The following is a 27,298-nucleotide window of genomic DNA, read 5'->3' as shown; positions in this document are numbered from 1 at the left end:
GAGGTTTTTCTCTTCTTGTTTGTTGGTCTGGCTTGGAGCTTGAACTCAAGGGATAGGCACAGTCCCTGAGCTCTTTCACTCAAAGCTAGTGCTCTACCACTTCTAGCCCCAGCACCACTTCCAGTTTGGATAAGTATGCAGGATGTGCCTTGAGACTGAGAGTGGGCAACAGAGGGTTTTGAGAGGAGCTGGGAAGGTCCTCTACACCACAGATAGGCCTGGGAAGGGAGAAACCTTCCCAGGAAGGTGCTATTTTGCTTGGGCCTTCTCGGCCTCCTTCTCATCCAGCTGCTAACACGTCTGCCCACAGCTCCACCTGGGCCCTGTAAGATGCACAGAGTGGCTGCCCAGTATTGTACAAATGCTGGTTTGTCCCCTGCCATTAAGCTCCCGTGTTCATCTTGAGGTGTAGGAGTGGCAGTCCAGTTGGAAGCAGGGCCAGAGCACCTGTCAGGAAGTTATACATTTCTAGTGACTGCTTTTGATTGCTTAAACACCTTACAGATCTCTAGGAAATCACTAGAGGACATAGAGAGCTGAGACCAGAGGACATAGAGACCCAGAGGACAATGAGGTGAGATGAGACCCAACAGGGGACAATACAGAGACCTAGGCCCCTGTAAAAGCACCCCATCCATCATGAGAAGAATAAACCAACTCAAGGACATGTTAGTGGGTCTTCCTGGTACCTTTACCAGTGACAAAGAGAATAAAAATTTGAGATTCCATCACCAAGTACAAATCACTGAATCCAGCAGCCTAGAATCTCCTAGTTCATAATCACTGACCTCCAAAGATAATGTCTCAACTATTACTCTGCTCCCTTCTGTAAACTGTCTGAAGGTGGCATTCTTGCTAGTGTTGTTCACGCTCGAAGCTCACTAATGATGGACAAATGGTTCAGTCTCAATGTTGAAGGCCTGTCCTTGAGCAGACTGAGAGACCCACACTAAATGGATAAGTGATCCATGGCTGTTGGCTACTGGGGAGAAATGGTATCTTCATTGATATCTTTCCCTGCAATATGGCTCCCATCCCTATTTCAGAGAATGACATCAGCTGAGTGGGCAATTACCTCATTAGACTGCGTGAATTCAGAGACTCTTTTTGGCCATGTCCTAGTAGCTCCAAGTTCCACCATCTGGGAAATTGGCACTCTCCTTGGGATGAGTCTCCTCATTGCTGAGGTTATAGCAACCTCTAGGGGTTGCCATGGGTTACTGAGGGCTTGGTACCATGTCCGGGATCGTTAAAGTTGGCAGTTCTGGATGCTTCCTCTAGGTGTTGCCAGAGAGCACAGAGGGTCTGATGGCACTTCCTCTATTGGCTGGGCATGGAGGAACAGTCTAGGAAAAAAGGAAGGAAGGAAATCTGTATGTGATCAACTTGCCCATACCCACCTAGAATTACCCCCATTCAAAGTGCATGAGCACGCCACCTGCTCAGAATGGGGCCCACATTCCCATCATCACCTCCTTCAAGGTCCCTCATTTCTCCCAGTCCTGCCTAATCTTCTCATTCGCTAGCACAGATGGGGGTGAGGAGGTGGAGGCTGGAAGGCCACTGTTGAGAGGCCCTGCAACCTCCTGACATAGCTGGACCCTCCAGGCTCTAGGTTTTGATTGATTCAAGATCCAATCCAGTCTAATCCCTTTGCTTAGAAGTCTCCCCAGCTTCTCACCTCCCCTCTCCCCCACATACACAATGAAGATGAAATGCCCTAGCTTTCATACTGGCCCTGGCCTCCCCTGCCTCCTCCCTTCTCATAGGCCTCCTTGTTCCAATCAGGTGGATTTCAGTCAGTGCTTCCAAAGTGGGCTTGTTCACTCCTGAGGTTAAAACCTCAATGCCTCATGGGCCACATGTAAAGCAGTTAGTATATTGTGAGTGTATAAATGAGTGCAACGTCAGGGGCTGTCCGAGAGCAGGTGTGAGAGGGTGTGCATCACTACATGTTAGTGTATGTGTGTGTATGAGTGCGTGCTAGTCAGAGAGTGTGTGTCATCCAGCATTTGGCAACCACCTATGACTTGCCCTCTGCCGAGCTCTGAACACCTGCTTTGAAGGACAGCAAAGTTCAAGATACAGTTTCTATTTTCATGGAATCTTACTTCTGGCTGGGTGAATATGACAAGAACTCATGAAACAACTAGAAGACATCTGGTGTCTGAGGGCTGAACCTAGGCTTTAAGTGTGTCTTGTGTGCAACACCAGTGTTAGCCTACACAATTGTTTTGGCTATTGCTGTTTTCTAATTTGGAAACCTGTGATGCAATACATATAACATGAAACTTTCTGTTAAGCCATTGAGCGCACATCCCCAGGGGGAATGATGCCTCTCTTCATCTTCAGAATACTTTCCCCTCTGCAGAACGGAAGTGCCTTACCGCCTTCCCTTCCCCCGGGACCTCACAGCTGCCTTCTGTTGGGTCTCATAGATATACAATCCTGCAGCGTCTTTTTCTATTCTTACCAGCAGTACGCAGGGTTCTGATTTCTCCATATCTTCCCCCCACCTCCTCCCTCCCCACAATGCTCCTTATTTTCTGTGGGCTTTTTGTTTTGTTTTGTTTTATTTAGTTTGGTTTGGTGGGTCTGAGGTTTAACCTCAAGACTTCTTGATTACTAGACAAGTGCTCTCCCACTTGAGCCAAGGGCCCAGTCCTTTTTAATATTTTTTTAATTGTTGCCGATGTTTACAGACCAGACTTCATGTCTTTTTTTTTTGCCAGTCCTGGGCTTTGGCTCAGGGCCTGAGCACTGTCCTTGGACTTTCTCAAGGCTAGAGCTCTACCACTTGAGCCTCAGCACCACTTCCAGCTTTTTTCTATGTATGTGGTACCAAGGAATCGAACCCGGGTCTTTGTGCATGCTAGGCAAGCACTTTAACCACTAGGCCAAATTCCCAGCCCTTCATGTCTTTTTTTTTTAAGTCCATATTTCCAATTATTTTGAAAATCTGGAAAAATGGCAGGTGGAGGCCAGCACTTGCTCCTGATGACAGGCAGGACCCAGGCACCCAGCTTACATTGCCCCTTCTCTGCCCAGAGCAAGCCAGGCTACTTACCTCGCTTTTCTTCCTGCCGCATAATAAGGAAGAAGGAGGAGAATTTCTTGCATCCATTCTCCATGAAAGCGGCAGGTGGACAGGACAATGGAGTGAATGCCTCTTGTATGAGAGTACCCACCTCACATGCTTAATTTGCCCACAGCGCAGCACTTTGAGAAAAGAGGGACAATTGTCACCTCTGCCTGAACAGGAGCTGGATCCATCTGCCATAGGTGACAGCCCAGGAGCTTAAGCCACCCAAGTTTATCACCTTAAAGTTCTGGGGGCTGGAGAATAGGATTAAGTCATAGCAAATTTGCTTTCTTCTGAGTCCTCTCTTTGGCTTGTGGAGAGCTACGTTTTGGCTGTGTCCCTATGTGGTCTTCTTCCATGCTACCCTATGTCCTGATCTCCTTTTTTTTTTTTTTTTGCCAGTCCTGGTCTTGAGCTCAGGGCCTGAGCACTGTCCTTGGATTTTCTCAAGGCTAGAGCTCTACCACTTGAGCCTCAGCACCACTTCTAGCTTTTTTCTATGTATGTGGTACTGAGGAATCAAACCCAGGTCTACGTGGATGCTAGGCAAGCACTCTACCACTAGGCCAAACTCCCAGCCCATGATCTCCTCTTTGAACAAGGACACCAGTCATATTGGATTGGGGTACACCCAAAGGACCTTGTTTTACCCTAATTCCCTTTTGAAGACCCTGTCTCCAAATACAGTCCTGTTCAGAGGTGATGAGGTTAGGACTTTGACATAGGAATTTTCAGAAAACATGTCAGCTCATAACAGATGAACAGGACAAGGAAGGAGAGAGAGATAGTGTGGACATGTATTTTGCTATCTTCTCAGTATCTTCATTAAGTTGGTATCTGTGGGTGTCTGGTTCCACCACGTCACTGGAGTGGTCACATGACACGCCCACCACAGGACCACCTGAAATTCTTTGAAGGGTTTCCCTCTCAGTGGCAGCAGAGTGAGAACCTCCCCCCTCCAAAAGAAGGTTCTTCCATTCATCAGTCATGTACAATGGCAAACTGGTTGGATGTTTTCATTTCTCATTAATATTTTCATTTCCAGACTGCCCAGAACAGCCAGCTTGAGAAATGAGAATCATGATAGATAGATAGATAGATAGATAGATAGATAGATAGATAGATAGATAGATAAGAACACAGGTGAAGGACATGGAAGGCCAGGTGTGGGTGGGGCAGAGGGCTCAACAGAGGTTTACAGTCTGTATGAGATGACTTCGATCAATGCCAGGCACTATGAGTGCATGGTTTCTTTTCTGTGTGAACAGATGTTTTCCAGTAGCTCCATCCTTCTGCCCCTGTGACGAGGAGAGATGATTAAAGACTAAAACAGGTGGTACATTCCAGAATCCTGAAAAAGAGTCAAAAATATGTCATTCTGTGAAGCTGAGATTTATAAGAGCCAACATAAATGAATGAGGGTGCTCAGAGCTTGGGTGCTTCCCAAATCTCACAAGAGTCCTCAGGAAGTGAGGTGGCCTTGCAATCCATCAAAAAGTTGAGATTATATACCTGGCTTAAATGTAATGAAAAGGAGATTGCTTTCCAAGAATCCTGTTAAATGAATAATGACATATGATAAAAAAAGTGTTTAAAAAGCAAATTAAAAAGTGATAGTCTCTTACGCACATACACTGATGAATAAATTAGGCTTAAAAAAAGCTTTAAGGCAGAACACATATAATGGTTTTTATCTAAAGACAAATGACACACAGGGAGAAGTACTTGTAACTCATATCACAGCCTCAAAGTAATTTTCCTAATATATCAAAGTTCCTATAAATCGATTTTTTAAAGACTAACGATCTAATAGAAAATCAGGCAGTTCATAAGAAAGAAAATATGAATGCCTCTTGCATGGAAAGATATGAAAGCTTATTCACAATAAGAAAATGAAAAATAAAATTACACCACAATTTCACTTCCAACCATCAGATTGGCAAAGATAAAAGAGAGAATTTGGCAAGGAGGAAGAAACAAGCTCTCTCAATTTTTATGGGAGGATAGATGCAATTTCTGTGGAGCAAATCTACCACAATGTACCTGTATCAACTTGACTTCTAAGAATTTATTATGTAACATATGCTATGATATATATATGTGTATGTATGTATGCATATAATTTGAATGCTGAGAATATAGCTCAGTGGGAGAGCCTGAGCACTGAAAAAAATGAAAGAAAAAAATAATTGTAACACTTTTCATAATAATAATAATAATAATAATAATAATAACAATGAAAGGCAGGCTACCTATCTACCAAGAGAGAATAAATAAATTGCTCTACAGTTATATGTTGGAATGCCATTCTGCTGTTGAAAAGAATCAGGAAGCTCAATTTGAACAGATATAACCTAATCTTCAAGATATAAAAGTGAGGGAAGGGAGGCATAGAAGAAATATACTCTATATTACTGTTTTTAAAAGATGGGCAGAGGTGGACGTGGTAGCACATGCCTGTAATCATAGGAAGGATGGAAGTATAAGGCCAGCTGGGCTAAGTAGTGAGGCTCAGTTTCTAATATCACAGACAGAAACATATTAACAAACGATAGGCTCAAGTAGTTATGTATGCAATGGTGTTGACTAAGCTTAATGAAAGGCGGTATATCTGTTAGTTCCAGAGCTCTAGGTACCTGAGGCTGCACAGGAACAGCTCAGAGTCTCACTGGTACCCAATGGGATGCCAAGAATCCTTATCAACTCAGCAGGTGCTCACTGAGGACTGGCCTACTGCAGACACAGTGGCAGGTGTTGGGATGCAGCAGTTATGAAACAGACAGGTGCCTGCCCAGAGGGAGCTTGAACCCTAGTCAACAAAATAAGCAATAAATAAATAAAAATGCATGGACAGATGATAGGCAGATGGAAAGGAAGGAAAGAGGGGGAGGGAAGGAGAGAAGCAGAGAAGGAAGAAGTAGGGAGGAAGGGATGAGAATAATGGAAGATGAAAATGGTCAGTATTTTGTTTTGAAACTGAAGAAGAGCAAATGGAGGGAGTAGTGAGGAACAGAGATGGTAGACCAAGCAGGAGTCAAAGTGGCCTCGAATCCTCCAGCTATGGAGAAGGAATATCCATGGGACAAGTTTAAAGACCTGCCATGGATAATTTTGAGGAACAATGAGAGGCGAGTGTAGCTCCCACAGAGAGAGGGAAATGGACGCGACAGGTGATAATCTGTGCCCTCCAGGAGCAGCACAGCCTGCCCAGACCTGCTAGGCTGGCACTAACCCTTGAGGAATTCCTAAGAAAGGATCCATTCCCCTCCCAACTTGAGGGGTTCATGCAGCCCAGGACAGCTCCAGCTTCAGGCCTATGGGGGAAGGGATGATAACCATCTTTTTAGCTGATGCTTGTACCATCTTTTCCCTGAAACAACTTCCCAAGACAACTCCAGGCACATGTCTCAAGCCTAGTTATGTTCTGACAGCCCTCTGCCCTCCTAGAGATGCTGCACGTCTTGGGAGAGGACAGATGTAAACACCTGTCCTCATACTGGCTATTCCCAAGCCTGTATGTGCCAGACATGGGCTACAGATGAAGCCGTCTCCTGAGGTTCTCTTCTGAAAGATGGCTGGGTGCTCATGAAGCCAGAGTTTCCACAGGGGCATGTTGTGTCTGGATGCCTTGTGCTGTGTAAACTACCCCCTGATCCCACTAGGTCTTGGATCTTTAAGACAACAAATCCCCAGGGAATGATGGTTGAGTCTTGCATAATTGGACAGTTGGCTGCATCCAGAAAGAAGTATTTACTGAACACATCAAAAGCCAGCCCGGGGACTCACATGTTTACTCAGTATCCACACAGCAAACAATAAGAGCCTCCCTTGAATGAAAGGGTCAGGAAGGATTTTCTTCAAATCTAAGTGAACCTCTGGGGTGATGACTTATTCAACAGCGATGGCTGGGGGACAAGGTATCCTGGGATATGGGTACCATGGCTCCCTCACCTGGGAGGGACACTAAGAGGCTTTTATTCTCAATTTCCTTCCAACCAACAGAATCTACCCTGGGAGACTACAGAGGTCTTGGGCTTGTTTCAGAGAATGTCTGGAACTGGAGCCCAAAGACCCGCTGGAGGGCACAGCAGGGGTGGGGAGAAGGAGGGAGGCCCTCTAGCTGTGCTGAAAAGGGAGACCCATGGCTTTTATGCACATGATTAGTGATGAGCTTGTTGCCTAGCAACAGCAGCCCCTTCCCCCTTCTACCCATACCCCTCAGGCTGCATGTAATGTTTGTGACATTTTTCTTTTCATAGCAGAGACAGGGAGTCGCCCCCTTCATTAGCTGAAGATTGTGCCACCCCAGCGCCCCCCCTTACTGGCTTATTGATCAGACTCCTGGTTAGAAATCTCCCCCAAGCATTTAATTATTAATTGCACATTGGACTGGCTGCTGTTTCAAGATAACCTCATAGATAGGAGCTCAGATAAGTGAAGTGCATAGAGGAAAGCCAAGGCATTTAGGGAGTGCCATACAGAAAAATTAGCTGTGAAGATAATTAACAATATTGTTTCCTGGGGGAGACCTACATGGAGGAGATTTCACTCTTTTCAGAGAGCTTCACCATGTTTCCTGGACTGTGAGAATGCTACAGCCAAAAGAGCCCTGAAAGGTAATCTCTGTACCTATCCAATTGCTTTTGTTTACTGATAGAGAAACAAATGCCCAACAAGGTAAAGTGACTTTGGCAAAGTCACACAATCCATGACAACAGAGCTAGACTGACTCCAGAGACTCCTGGTTCTCAGTGCCTTTCCATTATGCCTCTAGCCTTCAAATTTGAGTGTGTATATCCAGTGTGTAGTGGTATATGTATGTAATTCCACCTTTTGAGAGGCTGAGGCAGGAGGTTGCAAGTTCAAGGTTAATCTGGACTACATAGTGAGACCCTGTCTTAAGGGGAAAAAAAGGAATCTCACGAGGAACCCTTCAAAAACACAGATATACAGATTTATGATCCCCCATGACATATATTAATTTCCTAGAGGTATTGTGCCAAACTACCACAAATTTAGTAACTTAAAGCAACACAAGTTTATTACCTATAGATTTAGACTTGAGAAGGCCTATAGTTGTCATCAAGGACTAAAAACAAGGAGCTAGAAGTATAAGTTCCTCTGAAGACTCAAAAGGAAAATGTTTTTCTTGTCCCTTCCAGCAACTCAAGGCTGCCTACATTCCTTGGCTCATGGCACATCTCTCTGATCTCTCTTTCATTATCCTATGTCTTCTGTCTCTCCTGCCTACCTTGTTAACGTCTCATGATCCATAGGGCCCTCTCAGATCATCTAAAATAATCACCCCATCTCAAGATCCCTTAATCATCCCCGAGTGGTCCCCTTTCCCCTTTTTTTTTTGCCAGTCCTAGATCTTGAACTCAAGGCTGGGAACTGTCCTTGGGCTTTCTCAAGGCTAGTTCTCTACCATATGAGTTGCAGTACCACTTCTGGGTTTGTTTTTTTTTCTGTGTATGTGGTACTAAGGAATCGAACCCAGGGCTTCATGCATGCTAGACAAGCACTCTACCACTAGGCCATGCTCCTAACCTCTGCAAGGTCTCTTTTACTATACAAAGTCACATATCCACAAGTCTAGGATTTTCAGACTGTTCCCTCTCCCTGCTCCTTAAGCAAAAGAACCTGCTTCAGACATCTGAGGCAGATCCCAAGATCTGCATTTCAGACTCAGCTGTGAACCAGGAGCTTCTAGACAGTGTCCGCCTGGGACACTGGCTTCTTTACAGGAAGTAATTGGCAAGGAAGGCCATTATTTCTATTACATTTCTAATCCTGGGTCCCTGCATCAGAGCTGGAATATAAATCTAAGTCCCCTATCTCTGCATGTGTTTACCAGTGGCTTTTCCCTGGATGCATTCAGCACAGCACTGAGGTGCCCACTGGTCTTACAGACGAGAAACCTGGGCGGAAAACAAGACCATTGACTCTCTCCCAGCTCCACTTTTGAGCTCACTCAGGAGACCCATAAAGATCAAGCATTGCCCTCTTTCCCCAATGTGGGAACCTGCTGAAAAGCACCTTATGACAGAATAAGATTGATATGCTGGATGAATTTCAAATCATGGGACAGAAAAAAACCCAGCAAAACCTTTGGGTGGATTATCTTCACAGAATAGGATAATGGGAGCTGGGGGCTGGAAAACGAATGTAGAAGTAGCCAGCCTTTTCTGTTTTTTCCCTTGAGGAAAAAATTTAAAAACAAAGGACACTTCCATTGCTGGTGCAGATGTGTGAATAAGTATCAAGCACTAGGGGGCAGAATGGTCCCAGGAATGGGATCACAAATACTCCTTGCCTTAAAGGGCGATTTTTTAAGAGAGATAGGGTTATAATGTGAAGAGCCATTGTCTTTAGTACAGGCTTCGTCAATAGGCTTCCAATTGGACTATTAATCTGAAAATAAGTATGACATAGGAACCCCAGAAGGTGGGTTGAGAGGGGTTACAATGAGACTAGTTTGCATCTTGTACATGGTGGTGCTCTCATAATCTGTTGTCCTTCACTGTGTGTTAGCAAACACACACACACGCACACGCACACGCACACACACATGCACATACACACACGTTCTGGGCAAGTTTTTACAAGGGACTACATTTAAGAATTGAAGACATCACATAATATCTTAAGAGTTTTCTACAGCTGGGTCTCTACAGCTGAAAGCATACACATAAGAAGGAGCAATAGGCTTCATTAAAAAACTTTTTTACAAATTAATATGACCATGCTCACACCTCTCACATAGTAGATACCTCTTTATCTGCTGGTATGCAAGTTGTGAGTGCAATAATTGGTGCATGGATCCTTGCTTGGGAATTTACCCCAGTCCCAGAAATGTACCACTTAGCCATCTGCTCAGTGGATTCTGTCTTGCTTAGAATGTCATTAATGAGAATGTCTGAAGATTGCACACTCTCACTTAAGCAATGTAAAACCTATAGATATTGTTACTCACCTTATGTAGTTCAGAAAACCTTGAGAGGCTTAGGAAATGGTTCCAAGAGATCTCAGACTAAGCTTCTGGACACCAAAGCCCAGGTACTTAGCACCTTTCTCCCTGGAAACCTGAGCAGGCTTGTCTCCATGGGAAAAACACACACCCTAGATTTGGACCTTTTTCCTTCTACTCTGAACACAGTACTGGTTTGATGAGTAGTCACAGGAATGTGACCAAGTCTCTGTGACATCTTCAGATCTTAATCACAGAACCCAGGTGTTAATGGCTTACAACTATAATCCTAGCTACTCAGGGCTCTGTGATCTGAAGATCAAGGTATCAAGCCACTCTGGTCAGCAAACCCAAGAGTCTCTTCTCTCCAGTTAACCAGAGACATGGCTCAAGTGTTAGAGTTTAGGTCATGGGAAATACAAAATTGAGGATGGGAAGACAAAACCCAAGTCCTACTACTAGCATTAAAAACAATCTAATGATGAGGCAAATACTCCATAACTCAAATGGCCAAAGTAAATGTCATTCAATTTCTGTGCTAGAGACATTCAGAGCATCAGGAGTACCGCTTGGTAGTTGGTATGGGAATCCGGAGTTATCACGAGCTCTCCAATTTGTAGGAAGCACATGCTGTAGTCAGAAGGAAGTTTTCATAAAATGGATGTGTAATGATTGATGGGAGGGATTCAGTGGAATCATTCTCTCTGGAACCTGGTTGCTGAAAGTCATGGGGTGTATATTTCAACACATTAACTAGAGTTTAGGGGCTGCAGATTGTCAGAGGACAGACATGCACACACAGATGTGTGCATTGGTGAGATGCTATAAGATGCCCTCTGCTGCGGGGATGTGTGTCACTGAAACAGGAAGCAGTTTCCCAAGATGCCATGGGAGCTGCTAGGCACCAAGGCTGGAGCAGTTCCTGGGGCCACACGCAGCCACAGCAACCATAAAAAGGCATGCTCAGCTTTTCATTTCTTTTCTTTTTCTCCAAAGTCAGTGGGGTGGACATAGAGAGGGGAGGGGTATCTCTTTTCTCTCCACTCCAAATCTTCTATAGCTTCTGGTCTAATCTACATGAGAGGAAAAGCAGAAAGCTTTGAATCCAATATAAGGCTAACATTATGATAGAAGGAAGTTGAATCTTAGTAAGTGGAGAGAAATAATGTTGATAATCATGAAAAGTTATAGAATCCGATTGGTATATCTGTGTCTAATGGAGCCTCCTCCCTAGGGGGAAAGAAAAATTCCACCCAACATAATTGATAGATTTTTATTGGAGGAAAAAAAAACCCTACACATTTTCTGTTTATCCCCCCAGAGAACAGATAATCTTCACTAAATCTGTTGCTCAAAGGAAAATCAATAAATATTAAATATTAGGCTGCAGGTGGAAGATGCAGCCTGCCCTCTCACACTGTAATTAGCTCCTATACAGGATGGATGCCCATGTAGCCTTCTGGGCTTCAGTCTTGTTTGGTGTATCTTGGGAACCTCAGCTAGTGGTGGAGAAAGCTGAGAGTCTCCTCTTATGAAACTTGTAACCATGGGTCTTTCTGCTCTTAGAACAAGTACTATGTTAGATACTCATCTTCTTAAGTAATTTCCCTCTGCTCAGAGCCTTCTGCCCTCTAAGAGGTCTGGAAACACTGCCCATTATGTCTCCCTCTTGAACTTGAACAACGTAGAAGGAAAGTTAGGGGAATATTTATTGGATCTTGAAACGGGATGAATGTGTTAAGTATAAATATCATATAGCAATCACATAAAAATATTGAATGTATACACATCTAAATGCATACAAAAACAATATAAATACAATTAAAACATGGCTCACTAATCCCCCAGTGTACCAATAGATAGTAAGCTAAGGGCCAATGACATGTGAGTTGACACTATCCTGGACCAATCATTCCCAAGCCATGCTACCAGCAGACATTGATGCATGAATGTGCCTAGTCAAGATCAGCTAAGCTGGTTATCAGATACTCCTGCTGACCTCCAGACACATCAGCAATAGTAGCTGTCTTTGGCATAGAACACTGAGTTTTAAAGTGATTTGCTATGCATAATTAGATAAAATGTTACAGTTTGAATTCAGAATGTCCCAAAGTCCACTCTTCTTTTTTTTTCTGGTCCTGGTGCTTGAGCTCTGGGCCTGGGTCATGTTCCTGAGCTCTTCAGCTCAAAGTTACTGCTCTACCTCTTGAGCCACAGCACCACATCGGGTTTTCTAGTGGGTAATTGGATATAAGAGTCTCATGGACTTTTATGCCCAGACTGGCTTTGAACTTGCATGCTCAGATCTCAGCCTCCTGAGTAGGTAGGATTATGGGTGTGAGCCACCAGCACTGTTAAAGGCTATCGCACTAGTATAGGACTACTCGTGGTGGTAGGGAGCCTTCTGGCCACTGGAAATGTGCCCTTGAAGGAGATATTGGGACTTTGTCCCTTCCCTTCTTTTTTATACCCAGATGTAAGGTCAACAGACTTCCATTCCCATGCCATATGCTCCTACCTTGAGGTACTACACAGGTCCTAAAACAACAGGGCCAGACCATTGGACAAAACCTCTGAAGCTGAGCCAGACATTTTTTTCTCCATAAACTGATTTTCCTCAGATATTTATTACAGTAATGGAAAGCTCACTAACACCTATGCAAAAGAGAAATGACAAATTAGAGCAAATATATTAAAATCCTCAATATGGAATGAGGTCTTACAAATAAATAAGAAAAACACCATCTGCCACAAGAGAAATGGATAGAAATCACGAGCAGATACATTAAAGAACAACAAATGACTAATAAAATAATGAACAAGTATTAAGGCTAGTTGTAGTGGCACATACCTGTAAATTCAGTATTTGGAAGGCTGAGGCAAGAGGACTGCACGTTTGAAGTCGATCTGGGCTATGTGAGTAGACCCCTAAATTTAAAAAAGGAAAGAAAGAAGAGAGAAGAAAAAAATAAAAGAGGAGCATTAAGCCTCATGAAAGTAGAAGTGTGATATACAGAAATAGAAGTGTGATCTAAACATTAAACTGCCATTAAGGATTTTTTTAACTAACTAAATGGAGCAGTTATTTAAGCTTATTGACCATCAAGAGGTTGTATGATGAACGCTATCTGGGAAGGTGATGACCAGCAATTTCTGGAAAGTAACTTAGCATGCTTTACAAAAGGTGTCTGGGTCAGACATGGTTGCTGTGGAATGCAGCTGTGATGTTTCCAGTCCCTCATTGCTCCTTGTATTTATGTTCTTTGCATGATTTTGCACTTCTTCCCCTCAGAAGAATTGTTGTCTTTTGTGTAGATATTGATGTGGTACCTGGTTTTGTGACTAATTTGGGCCAAGCAATGCTAACAGATGTGTGATGAAAACAGAGATTTGAATATACTCTGGTGTCACGATAATTCTGTTACATTTCCCTTGAATGTTTTGCCCCTTCAACCTAGGCTCAGAGTGGAGACATGGATTTGGAAGACAGAAATAATGTTGGAAGAATAGTGCGAAGAACGTGCCCTAACCAAAATAAGTACAAAACAAAACAAAACAACAAAATCCATGGACATTACAGCATAACCAGGTTAGCAGGTATCCCTGTGAGCCCTAGAATATAAGCAACTGAAGACAAGTCCTTGAGAGGCATGAGACCTTCATGCCAACTTTGTTAGGGCAGACATAGGAAAGGAAAGCAACTGACTTTTAACAACCGGAAAACAGGAAATCACATGTGTCCAACAAGTAGCACTGGTAGGTATAGTCTAATATCAGAACAATAGCTAAAACTGTTTTGCCCATTCCAATTAGCAGGACATTGGGCTGTGCATATAACCAGGGCTGTGAGCATGCTGAAGGAAAGCTTAAAGAACACAAAGAGGGTTTGGTGACCTCCATCTTTGGCTTGAGACTGTGTGTGTGTGTGTGTGTGTGTGTGTGTGTGTGTGTGTGTGTGTCCTTGCCAGTACTGGGGCTTGAAGTCAGGTATTGAGTGCTATCCTTCTTTTTTGTTTAAGACCAGCACATTGCCAGTTGGGCCACAGCTCCACTTCCAGCTTTTTGCTAATTAATTGAAGGCAAGAGTTTCACAGATTCTCTTGCTCAGGCTGATTTTAAATGGTAATTCTCAGATCTCAGCCCTCTGCATAGCTAGGAGCACCCACTTTCTGTATTGAGATTTTGGACAAACAAAGAAAAGGCTAAGACAGAGCTGTAGCCTGACTCTCTGTGTTGAAAGCGTGCTCCCACATGCATACAGAGCCCCCCCCCCGAAAGACTAGGAGATTCACTGGTTCTGGGCAGTCAACGAAATTTCTGTTAGCCAAACTTGGAGCTAAATTATTTGAGATACAGCTACATCAACAAGGAACACAGCCCATACAAAATTAGTTCAGAAAACTCACTATCCGAATTAATAAATGGCAATCACAAGCAGCCACAAATTCTGAAGAAAGAGAAAAATAAGATTTGTATATTTTTTAGATCATTCTAAATGTCTAGATTCAGCAGTAACCAAAAGAGAAAGTTAAATCTAGCCCTTCTATTACAAGAGGAATATCTATAGATCTAAAACCCACACTACCGATACCAACAAGAATTCTAGCCCAGTCCTTGGATAATGTAGTTTATCATAAAGTTAAGCTATACTAGATGGGTTGATTAACTCTGTAAATATTATGGGTTTGGTCCAGGTCTTTTTATTACCAAAAAAATGACACATGCAAATACCTTCATTCTAGATCCTCAGGATCATCCTTCACCCTGTGCTTTCATGTATTTTTGTTTCTGTCTTGCCTTTTAGAGAAGATTGAATACCTATGTAACAATGTGAATGAAACTTTCTAATATCAAGAGTGATCATTATGGGATTGTGGCCTTTATTCTCTTCTCTATTTCTTTTTTTGGTGTTACATGAGTTTTTGATAATGAACAAAAGACCCCATGCAACTGGGTTCATCTCACCTCCTTACTTTTACTTATCCAGAAATTAGTCAGCTACATCATAGTCTCTTTTACTACTTTTTGTCACTTGCTGAGAATAGGTAAAAACCACTTATCTGTTCATTCAGCAGATACGTATTGAGTGCCATTATGGCTGAAATACGAAATGTTCTCCACAGGCTCATGTGAGGAAAATTGGCCCTCTGCTGGAGGTACCATTTGGGGAGGACCTGGAAACTTTAGGAGCTGAGTCTAACTGGAGTTTTAGGTCAATGATGCCAAGCCTCTGAAGGCTAGACCTAAGCCTTGGCTCCTTTCCCTCTCTGCTTCCTGTCCACGTAAGAAGAGTAGCCTTTGTGGCCACTTTTGGCCTTCAAATGTCAGTGTTATTATGAGTCCAGAATTAACAGAGCTAAGAACTAGGGCCTGAAACCTCTGAAAGCCTGAGCAAAAGAAATCATTCCTCCTTTAAATTGTTTATAGTCACATGAAAAACAGTTCAACTAAGACAAATGCCTATTGTATGTCAGCTACTGTTCCAGGGAACTGGGATCTGGCAGGGGGACAGACACTCTCTCTCTCTTTTCAGCCTCCATTCTTATGGAAAGAACAAGGTAATGACAGAACATAAAAGGGATATATCAGCTGGGATGAGGCCTTTAAAGATTAAGTTGGACAAAGGGCTTGAGAACAATGGAAGAGACATATAGGATGCTATTTTATGTAGGGACCTCTACTGACAGTGTCATTTGACTAGAGATTAAATGAGATTAATAAAGAGGAGGCCAGGTGACGGAGATTATAGTTCAGTGGTTGAGTACTTGTCTAGGATATAAGAAGCCTTGGAATGATTCGACCTTTCAGAATCAGAACATATTTCTATAGTAGAGCTGGCCAAACTTGCTGATAGACTGGAGGTAGAAGAAAAAACTGTAGGCAATGCTGATGCAAGGATTTTGGCCTGACAATATGTAGAGTAATGAAAAATAAAATAACGGTGAAAGCCAGGTGCCAATGGTTCACAACTGTAATCCTTAGCTACTCAGGAGATTTAAATAAGGACTGTGGTTCAAAACCAGCTCAGGTACAAAAGTCTGTAAGTCTCTTAACTACAATAAAATACACGCCCCCCCCCAAAAAAAAAAGCCAGATGTAGAGCTGTGGCTCAAGTGGTAGAACACTAGCCTTGAGCAAAAGAAGCTAAAGAACAATGCCCAGGCCCTGAGTTCAAGCCCCAGGACTAACAACATCAAGACAAACAAGGTAAAATGGGGTGATTAGGAGGGAGAGGCATAAAAGCTCAATTCCCAACTGTCAAGTTGGAAATGCGTGACGATAATAAAGGTATAAATCTCGAGTTCAAGGGAGAAGAGAAACCTTAGAACTGGAAATATAAAATTGGATGTCATAATCTCAGAAGAGACATTTCCTGGAGGACATTCTCCCAGGACCCACAAGCTCCTGTAGACAAGAAGAGATTGTTTCCAAGAGTCACCCTAATCCCTTCCCACTGTGAGTGGCTCAAACCTTCCTACTCAGCTCATGGCTACATTGATCAGTCGGGTCACTGAGCCTCTCCTCACCTTTCTACCATAGTTGTTCTGGTACATTCAGGACTTGTTTCCACAGTCCCATTCTTTGTTTTGGGGTTTATCTCCTTGCTTTGCCCACTTTGACTTTGTGCAAAAACTTTCCATTTATTATGCTTTCACTATGTGTTCGTGACCAAACTATTTGCATCCATCAAATGGCCAACACCTCTTCTTATCATTTAAGTTGTAGCTTTTTATTCATCTCCATTTCCTTCCCCTTACTGCCAAGCTGGGAAATATCTATTAGTCATTCTGTAAAAATGTTGACCCGTCGGTTCCACAGAGCACTGTCAACAGAGCTACAGAATATACAAATAATTATGACATGGGCTTTGTCTTCAAATTCCATCCAAGGTAATTCTAGAGAGAAGAAAAGAAAGTAAATGTGTAAAATGAGAGATCATAAAACTAGACAATAAATCCCATTTTCCCAAACTTGCCATCAAGTTGTATTAATAGCAAATGACAGAGAGACAGAGAGACAGGATGGCACTTATTTTTTTTTAATATTTTTTTATTGTAGGATGGCACTTATGGTGACATTGAAGGATGTGGATTTAAATAGTGAGTGGGAAAGGGGTGGACAATCTAAAAAGGAAAAGGAAGTGAAGCCTGGCTTCCAGGATGATGAGTGGAAAGTCATATTTGCTCCAGATGCTGGCATGTCAATCATTAAAGGCAAGGAATTCAACACTGAAGTTCTCACTACTGAGTTGTCTCTTTTCCTTTTTTTTTTTCTTTTTTTTTTTTTTGTTTATAGGTGAGAGAGGAGTTGTTTGGCAATATCAGTGTTTGAACTCAGGGATGCATACCTGCTAAGCAGGTGCTTTACCCTGAGCTATCCCTCCAGCTCTTTCTTGCACTGGTTCTCATTTTTTTTTTTGCTAGTCCTAGAGCTTGAACTCAGGGCTTGGGCAACATTCCTGAGCTTCTTAGGCTCTACCACTTGAGCCACAGCTCCATTTCAGGCTTTTTCTGAGTAGTTTATTGGAGATAATAGTCTCACAGGCTTTTCTGCCCCTTCCCAGCTGGCTTTGAACTACCATCTTCAGATCACATCCTCCTGAATAGCTTAGGATTACTGGCGTAAGCCACCAGTGACTGGCTAGTTTCTTACTTTTGGCCTGAATCAGCACCTAGACTGAGATCTATCTGTTTTACACTTTCTGTTATAATTGAGATGACAGAGAAGCCACCGCACTCAGCTACTTCCTGTGAGATGGAGTCTTGAGAATTTTTCTGCCCAATAGGGTCCTTGACCAGTCTTCTCTCCATCTTCTATGTAGCTATAATGACAGGCATGTACTACTGCACCCAGCTGTTGGTTGAGAAGGTTTTGAGTGCATATCTGGGCTGTTTCAGACTAGCATACCTTAGTACCCTTGAGAATAATATTGTACATATCATTCCAAACTTGCAAGAACATATTGGTCCATATCACTGTGTGTAGCTAGAATTCATCCATTGTCATTGCTGTGTTTATTTTTCTTCACTGTTGATGGACAGTTGGGATTGTTTCTACTTTCTTGTTCTTACAGCAGTGTGGATATAAACACATCTGCAAGAGTTTGTATTGAATACATGTCCAGTACTAGAAACACTGGGTCGAAAGATATGCACATCATCAGCCTGACCAGATGATGTCACTTTCTATTTCCAAAATGCTTATGCCAGATTACATCCCCACTGTGAGTTTCCCCATTATGAGTTTGTAAATGTTTCAGTGACTTCACATTCCAATTGGTATTTGACTTCTTATGTCTGTTGGTATCTTTTTGCACTATTTTGCTGCTCAAGTAAAACTTTAAACCTATTTTAAAAAATCTTTTGGGACCGGGAATTTGGCCTAGTGGTAGAGTGCTTGCCTAGCATGCACATAGACCTGGGTTCGATTCCTCGGTACCACATACATAGAAAAAAGCCAAAAGTGATGCTGAGAGCACTAGCCTTGAGAAAGTCCAAAGACAATGCTCAGGCATTGAGCGCAAGCCCAGGACTGGGAAAAAATATCTAATAAAATAAAAAACTCTTTCCAAATTGTTCCTCACAAAGATCTTACAAATTATTGCTCCCACTAGCAATATATGAAGAACTGGGTCTTTATGCCTCAGCTATCAATACTGAAAACTTCCATTTTGAAATATTTACCAGTTCAAATTTTAGTATTTATGAAACGACTGGGGGGAGGTATGTAATTTTAGTTTTCAGTTTTTGTTTACTTGTGAAATTATATAATCTAAATATTTTTGGTGTCTAAGTTCTTTATATGAAATACCTTTTCAAATAAAATTGTGGTATTTGTGGATCCAAGGGCAGAGGCATGAGAGCAAAGCATCAAATAATAAAAGTTTTCAGAGAAAAGCAGATGGGTCTATAGAGAAGAAGAAACAAAATTAGCTCTGGAGATTTTATTACTTCAATTTACTAAAGCACTTTCACTCTAATAATTGAAAAGAAACTGCAGACATAATATTAGACTTTGACAGAGTATCAAATTAAATTTTGTTTTCTTGGTATAAAGCTTTGAAATCATACAGTACAGAATTAGAAAGATGTTTAAAAATAGCATTTACATAATTGGATGTGATAAAAAGGACATCTACAAATAACCACTGGAATTGTACATTTTCTCCAGTGCCTAAATCTCAAATACATATATTTTTATGTTCTATAATGGAAAAAACCATGGAACTTGCATGAAGATAAATCATCTCTGCAAGGTTACACTAAGTCAATATGAAGGTCAAGAGTAAAATGAATTTCTAGCCTATCATTATGGCCAAACTCTGCAAACCCCCTGCAAGTTTTTACTTATTAGAAATTTAAGTGGTTCAAAGATGAAAGCCTTCAGCCAGAGAATTGTTAGTTAAAATACAAAACAAAAACATTAGCATTGTGAGTTTCTGGGGTGTTGAAAGCTAAGTATTTTAATGCTAAAATCCTTGACATTTAAAAGGCTCAGGAGCCAACCCCACGGAAAGCCAACTAACATGCAAATTATAATAATTTATTTCTCTCAGGCCTTGGCATGCTTCCTTGGGGTGCCAGAAGTAGAGTGAGAAATTTGAGATTCAAACTCTTTGGAAACTTGTAGAATATTGAACACTATATTCCACACAGAAAGATATCCTTACATCATCTTCCCTTCTTTTGCAACTGCCTGAACTATACAACCAACTTAGGGTCAGTGTAGAAGGATCATCTGTGAAAACACCTATTAATGGATTAGATCACATGTTCTGTTCTAATGTCCAGGTTTCCTGTCATCTTGTGTTGTCATCCTCCTATCTTCCTTCTTCATAAGTTGCTTAGGCACAATTTTATTGTGCAAGGATGAGACACAATGGGCTCTTTCTTAAATGTAACCCCTAAAGCTAATGGTTTAAATAATGTTCTTTGCTTGAAGACAATCACTTAATTCTAATGTGATAGAGAATGGCTTGAAATCTTCCTCCTCCTAGTCCTCCTCCTCTTCCCCTCTCCCTCTTCCTTTCCCTCCTTTCCTTTTCCTTATTCTTTTCTTCCTTTCTTTTTTATTTTTTATGTGAGGCTTGAACTGAGGCCTCAAGCTCTTTCTTGGCATTTTCCCTCAAGATTGGCTCTCTACCAACTGAATTATACCTTCACTTCCAGCTTTTTGCTATTTAATTGAAGGTGTTTCATGGAGTTTTTGCAAGGGACTGGCTTCAGATTCATCAGATCTCATCCTCCTGAGTAGCTAAGGTTACAAGTGTGAGAGTCACCTGTAATCATTGAGGGAATAAAAGCTGAGATATAGAGTTCTTCTTAGCTTCATTTGATTTGCCTGGGAGAACAGCCCCTCTCCTCCTCCTCTTCACCTGCCTGAAACCAGTAATCACATGACTGTCAATCACCTCGCTGAGTCAGCAAAGTAGCCCAGGCACTGAGGTCACTTCCTCATCCCCTGAGATCACTTCCACTGAGATCATTTCCTCACCCACTGTGGTCCCACCTCCTACCTTTCCCTATGTAATCTGGCTCAACCTAAGTCTCCTATTTTTCTCATTTCTTTCCCCTCTGTCTGTGTGCCTCCATCTTGTGTAGGCTGACAGTTTGCTCTCTCCCCAATAGACTTTTTTTCTGCCTGAATCATGTGGCAGTTTCCTTTCCAGCAAACCTTACAATCACCTCACCCCTAAACCTGAAAGCACATACAAGAGGACGCTCTTTGGAGCTGTTGGACAGCCTTTCCAGTTCCATCCCTTCACACATGTCTCCTTTCACCTCCTCTAGCACTCAGTTTTGGAAGGGACTTGGGTAATGTAAGGTCTGCTGAAAAGAAACTCCACGCAGTTCAGGAGAAGAGGGTTTATTGTGTGAGGAAAGAGCAGACTCCTGCCACCCAAGATGGAGTCAGGCGAGCAAGAGGGCTTAGGGTGGGAAGTGAGAGATTATATGGGGGGGGGTATAGCCACAGGGGAAGTGGATGTGATCCCAGAGGATGGGGAAATACCTCAGACTTGGGGACCTCCCACTGCCCCCAGGCATGGCAGTTGCCAGGGTTACAGGTGCTGGGCAGGGATTTCCAGGGTGCAGGGAGAGAGAGCCAAGGGAAGAAGTCATTTCTTCCAGGCGAACCTATTTCCACCTTCTGATAGTTGTAAAGGGGCGCCGACTCTTTCTGGCTACTTACTGCTGACAAGGGGCATCGACATTGAGGGTAGAAGGTGGGGATGTTGTCCATCTAGAAGGAGCAGTAACAGTTCCATGCATATGTGTCCTTGGATGAAATTCAAAAGAAGTCTTGAGAGGCAGGGATGCCATTTTCTTCAAGGATGCAAGATACCTTGGCATCATAGAAGGGGCAAGAGCCGGAGCCTTTTTCACTCTTGACAGAAGAAACCACTGGGGCTATCCCTTGAGCTAAACTGTGTGGGAGCGGTCAACAGGACCTGATGAGGGCCTGTCCACTTAGGATGTAAACCAGACAGATTAAGGGTCTTGGGAAAGACTAATCCTCAGGCAAAACTGGGGGAGAAGGAAAAGGGCTTTAAGGGGCTGAGGGAACCTTGGATATGGGACAGCGGGGTAAGATTAAAAAGGAATGTAAAAAAGGAAAGTTATCCATTCTACATGGGTAGTTACAGAACAAGTAAGAAGGCCATCTACACCCACCACTGAGATCTGGGAGGGAAAAGACAGGCTGAAATACTCAGGTAACAACGAATAACTGGCTCCCATATCCAAAAGAAAGGATACAAGTAGCTTGCCTGCAACCTGGAGACACACCCTGGGCTCCTCCATCGTGAGGCTTGTGGGATCCAGCGGCCCTGGGCAGCATCATACTTCTGTTACCAAGCTGAGTATCTTGGATAAGTTGGGCTTCTCCCCATGTGTGGGGGGTATGGGAGGGACTGGCCCATCTTGTAGAGATGAGGAGGGGTAGTCGACTCCCTACTGTCCCAGCTGTCCACACTTTGGCAGGGTCCAGATGGTGGTCGAAGATTAGGGCAAGCTCTTGCCCAGTGGCCTTCCTTGCCACACTTAAAGCATGGTCTGGGTGGTGTGCATTGGGCACCTCTTCTTCGGGGAGCCTGAAGGGCAGCAGCCAGGAGCTGGAAATTTTTCCTATTTTGGGCAGCCTTATCAGCTTTTTTCTGTTTCTCCTGGTTGTTAAAAACCTTAAAGGCCATGCTCACCAGATCTGCTTGGGGGGTTTGAGGGCCATCCTCAGCCTTTTTCAACTTTTTTTTAAATATCTGGAGCTGATTGGGAAATGAAATGGGTATTAAGGACCACTATATCTTCTTTTGAGTCCAGGTCCAGCTTAGTATAACGCTGGAGTGCCACTGTAAGGCGATGGAGAAATTCGGCCGGGTTTTCAGTGGGTCTCTGGGTAACCTCCTTTAGTTTATCATAGCTGACTGCATGGTGGGCTGCCTTCTGGAGGCCAGCTACCAGGCAGGTTGCCATCCTGTTTCTGCTAACCTTCCAGGAGCATTATTTTCATAATTCCATTTGGGCTCTTCCCTGGGCACAGCCATTGTCCAGGCGGTGGGTTTCATCAGCATGTGCCTGGGCTGCAACCCAAACCCTTTCCTTTTCCTCAGAGGTAATGGTAGAGGACAGGACTGTATACAAGTCATGCCAAGTGAGGTCGTAAGTCTGAACAAGGTATTTAAACTCTATGGTATAACTATTAGGGTCTTGGGAGTAAGATCCCAGTCGCTTCTCGATGTGGGAAAGATGGGTCATTGAAAAGGGGGCCTGCGCACGAAAAACTCTGTCCACCCCTGCCACCTCTCACAGAGGAAATACAAGGGCTGCTGGAGGCTGTGAGCCACCAGTGCAGGATTGGGTGTGAGCTTCAGGAGATGAGGAAAAAGGAGATGAAAGGGGAGGAGAAGGAAGGAAAGATTCAGCTTGGGGAGGAGAAGCAGAGTCTTCAGTGTTGAGCAGGGGATCAGACACTTTCGGTTTAAGAAGAGGCTCCAGGCTCTTAGATGATTTGGCAAGGACTGGATGCTCCTGTGCCAGGAGGCTAGGGAAAGTTGAGTAGGATTGGTAGAGAGAAGGGCAAGCATGGAGAGCAAAGAAAGCCTGAACATATAGAACCTCTGGACATTTACCATTGCGTCAGCAGAAACTGTCTAAATTCCTGAGAATATTAGTCTAGGGAGTCTGAACAAAATAAAACTGGAAATCATCTTGAAAAGCCAAAATTTCTGTAGGGTTCATGAATGAGGCCCCTATGATAAGAGCTTAACAAGAGAACAAAAAATCCATGCACTACATTGTACATGACCTGGGAATCTCCAGAAATGAAGACCCAGAGGAACAGGAAAACCTGTACATTTTTGTACTTAGCTTTAATGTAGAGTAGGCAAATGTACAGAAGTATAAACAAATGTATAAGATCTCATAAAATTCACACGAGTGAAATCAAGGCCTGTTCAGATTCTTCCCTCTGTCCCTGTGACTTCAGATATAAGGACATTCCTTTTGGCTTAGAGATAGGCACTTCTGAGATGGTTTCATGACTTGCTTCCTGGGAAAATATTGAGGGGAGGACAAAAGTGGCCATCCTGCTTCTTTCTCAAATGCCAAGGTGCCATATTTTGGAGTCTCATATTTTGAACTTCATCAAATAGGCAAGTAATTAAGAGAGATGTCCAAGGAATGCAACTCTGGAATGTGATCCTGGCCTTGAATGGGTCACATTTTCTCCCTTTCTTCTCTTCTTCAATGAGTTTTTATTAAGTATATCCTATATGCTCCTAAGCTTGGAAATGTTGCAATGTAAAAGACAGTTCCCCTAACTCTGTAGAGTTTGTACTAGTAGGAAGGAGGTGGTTAATGTAAGTACTGGCATGTACTCTTAAAATAAAAATGTGATTGAGAGAAAGAGTCCATTGTGGAGAATAATATCCAAGTAGATTTTATTGGAGGTGAAACCTGAAGAGTGAAAAAGAGCCAGCTAGGAAGATTAGCTGAGGGGAGCTTGAGATATTTTACACTTTATTGAAAAAAGCCAAATAAACACCTAAAAGCTCTAAATGTCTGAGGGAAAGAATGAACAGTGTGGGTATAGCAGAATGATGGAGGACAATGCAGGAACCTGGAGCCAGAAGTAGGAAGTGGACCATGTCAGGCCTTATATACACTACAGTTAGTTCACACCATAGTTTTAGAATAATGTCTTAAGCTACTATGATCTTTTAGGGATTTGGGTTCAAAGTGTCTGGATTAGACAGTAATAACATATAAACATAGAAAAGATAGAAGTCTGGAACTGGAACTGTGGCTCAAGTGGTAGAGTGCTAGCCTTGAGCTGAAGAGCTCAGGTATAGTGCCCAGACCCAGAGTTCAAGCCCCATGTACAACCGAAAAAAAAGATGGAAGTCTGGAACTGTTTGAGATGTTATTACTTTTGAAATATCTATTCTTTATCAAAGTGTCATAGTCATGTGTGTGAGTGTGAAGTACATGTGAGGAATCTGAGCAGGAGAGACACCAGAGCTAAAACATTTAGCCACAGGAAACAAAGGTATCATCTGGCTATAGAAGAGTGGGAGTCATAGGGATTTACAGATCAGTCGAAAACAGTTCAACAATGTAGGAGGAAATGGAGAACGTTTTGAAAAGTGGCCAATTATATAGCTTCATCTACCTATACTCAATTTCCTCATGTGTAAAGCAGGACAAAAATAGTCCCACAATTATATAGTGTTATTGGGAGTACTAAAAAAATCCCATAATACATGTTTCTATGTGCCTGGCATGTAGAAAGTGATATATGGTAGCTGTTATTAGTTTATTGCTGTTGAATTTGGAAATCTATAAAAGGACACATAAACATGTCAGGAGGAAAAGTATATACATTTCTAGTTGAATTCTGAATAACAGACATCCAATTTGATCACATCTGGCAAATCATTCTTCAATGTTCCTTTTAGTCTTTGTATCATTTTAGTTTTTCTGGAGTCAGGGCTTAAGATATGAGAATTTCTTCTTCTCTGACTCGTCAAAAGTTGCTATGACAACTGTCTGGAAGTGAAAGTCTTTTGCTTTATTTATTTATTTGAGAGATGCTACAGAAAGAGAGAAATGCAACTGCCACAAATGCTCTCTCATAGTCCTTAGAAAGAGGATATGTAGGGGCCATGTTCTCTCCCACTTTGGTAGTCACCTTTATTTTTCTATATTATTTACCTTTTTCCCACAAAGCATAAGAATATATAAATATATTAAAGCATATACAACTTGAGGCAGCTAAAGGAAAATCAGTCAGGTGATTAAATAACAAAATAGTTATTAGTACTGTGTAACAAGTGTAACTCCAAGTATCTTGTAACTAGAAAAGAATGAAGAATGTAATTGTGTAAAGAATTCTCAAAGGCCTGTTTAGATGCTAATTTTTTTTAAGTTTGTTTAGAGAGATCACAGGCAAGCTCATGAGGAAAGAAACATTTAAGCTGATTTGCAACCATGTACCATTCAATTATCATTCTGAAAAATACATCTCTGGGCATTCTTGTCATGCAGACATCACAGTCTCTGTGTGTGTGTATACACACTGTCTCTGTCTCTATAAACTACAGAGTCCTATTCCAGACCTATTACAACAGAAACTGGAGGTGAGATTGGGGCCAGTATCTTATCATTATGTCTGAGAACTACTGCTCTGGACGACAAACAATGGTTCTTAGTCTTGGTTGTGGCATTTCTAGGGAAGTTTAAACTCTAATACCTTATTGACTCTCTACCAAAGAAGCCAGAACCTCAGAGGGTGTGAGCCAGACATCAGCATTTTTTTATTAAAGAATTTATTAACATTGATTTTTACATCATATTTCAAATGACATGTTTAACAAACAGGTATTCAAGAAAGGAATCTCTATATACAATCACTGGCACTTAGATTTTAGAACATAATTAAAATTAGGCTGAAGGTTTGCATGTCATATACATATAAATCTATGTAATAAAACATTATGTCTATAGAGTCATAAATTTTTATGTCTATGTAGTTGTATTTATATTTCTAGTACCATGTCCATAGCATTGGGTATGCAAATATTGAGTCCTCACTCTTGTACTGTTTGGATCTAATAGCCACATATTAAGGATATCATGCGCCTTTTGTTCCTTTGGTCTTGACTTGTCTCACTCAGCATGATCCACTGTAGATTCATCCACTTCCCTGCAAATGTCATTATTTTATCTTGTCTGTTGGCTATGTAGAATTCCATTGTGTATATATATATATACATATATATATATAATCACACTTTCTGTATCCATTCATCTGTAATAGGGCATCTAGGTTGTTTCCATCGCCTGGCTATTGTGAATAGTGCAGGGTTATGATTTTCAGGATAGATGCCCAGGAATGGTATGGCAGGATGGTAGGGAAGGTCCATTTTCAGTTTTTTAAGAAACCTTCACACTGCTTTCCAGAGTGGCTGAACTAGCTTACAATTCTACCTGCAGTGCAGTAGGGTTCCTTTTTCTCCACAACCCTTCCAGCATCTGTCATTGTCTGAGTTCAAAATCTTGGCCATTCTTGTTGGGGTAAGGTGGTATCTTAGGGTTGTTTTTATTTGCATTTCCTTTATGACCATGGCTGATGAGCATTTTCTCATATGCTTTTCTGCCATTTTTAACCTCTTCTTTTGATAAGTCTCTCTTTAGTTCCTTTGCCCATTTAGTGAATGGTTTGTTGGGTTTGGGAGGGATTAGTTTCTTGAGTTCCCTGTAGATGCTGGATATTAAGTATTTGTCTGATGTAGATGCTGGATATTAAGTATTTGTCTGATGTATTATTGGTGAATATCTTTCCCCAGTTGGTTGGCTGTCTCTCTATTTTTGCAACTATGTTTTTATCTGTACAGAAACTTTTTATTTTTAGGTAGTCCCATTTATCGAGTCTCTCTCCAATCTGTTGTGACCCTGGGATTCTGTTAGGAATCTTTTGCCTGTGCCTATGAGTTCCAATGTCTCTCCAACTCTATCATGTGGCAGTTTCAAAGTTTCTGGTCTGACATTGAGGTGTTTGATCCATTTTGAGTTAATACTTGTGCATGGCAAAAGGCTAGGGTCAATTTTTAGTTTTCTGCATGTGGCTGCCCAGTTTTGCCAGCACCAATAATTAAATAGGCTGTGTTTGTTCCACTGTATATCTTTGGCTCCTTTGTCAAATACAAGTTGCCTATAGGTATCTGGTTCTATTTCTGGATCTTCTATTCT

The 27,298-nt window shown here is 42.2% G+C and overlaps 1 long non-coding RNA gene across 3 annotated transcripts in view; it reads right to left on the bottom strand.

Annotated features, from left to right (window-relative positions):
* The window catches only part of LOC150067357 (uncharacterized), a 38,112-nt gene that overhangs the window by 682 nt on the left and 10,132 nt on the right, over nucleotides 1–27,298 (bottom strand). Inside the window, exons 2-6 of one of the 3 annotated variants that reach the window (XR_016534606.1) lie at nucleotides 12,904–12,980; nucleotides 12,571–12,707; nucleotides 5,719–5,891; nucleotides 3,068–4,380; nucleotides 1,076–1,346 (exon numbers count right to left, since the gene is read on the bottom strand). This is a non-coding gene — a long non-coding RNA (uncharacterized LOC150067357). Of the gene's footprint in view, nucleotides 1–1,075; nucleotides 1,347–3,067; nucleotides 4,381–5,718; nucleotides 5,892–11,355; nucleotides 11,609–12,570; nucleotides 12,708–12,903; nucleotides 12,981–27,298 lie in introns of those variants that run through there. The other 2 variants (XR_016534607.1, XR_016534608.1) reach the window with 2 other exon arrangements.

This window comes from Megascapheus bottae, chromosome 2, assembly GCF_031878675.1.
Source record: "Megascapheus bottae isolate mThoBot1 chromosome 2, mThoBot2.hap1, whole genome shotgun sequence".
In the NCBI taxonomy this organism is placed as follows: Eukaryota; Metazoa; Chordata; class Mammalia; order Rodentia; family Geomyidae; genus Megascapheus; species Megascapheus bottae.
Note: the sequence above shows the minus strand (reverse complement) of the source record. Positions and strands in the feature narration are given on the sequence as shown.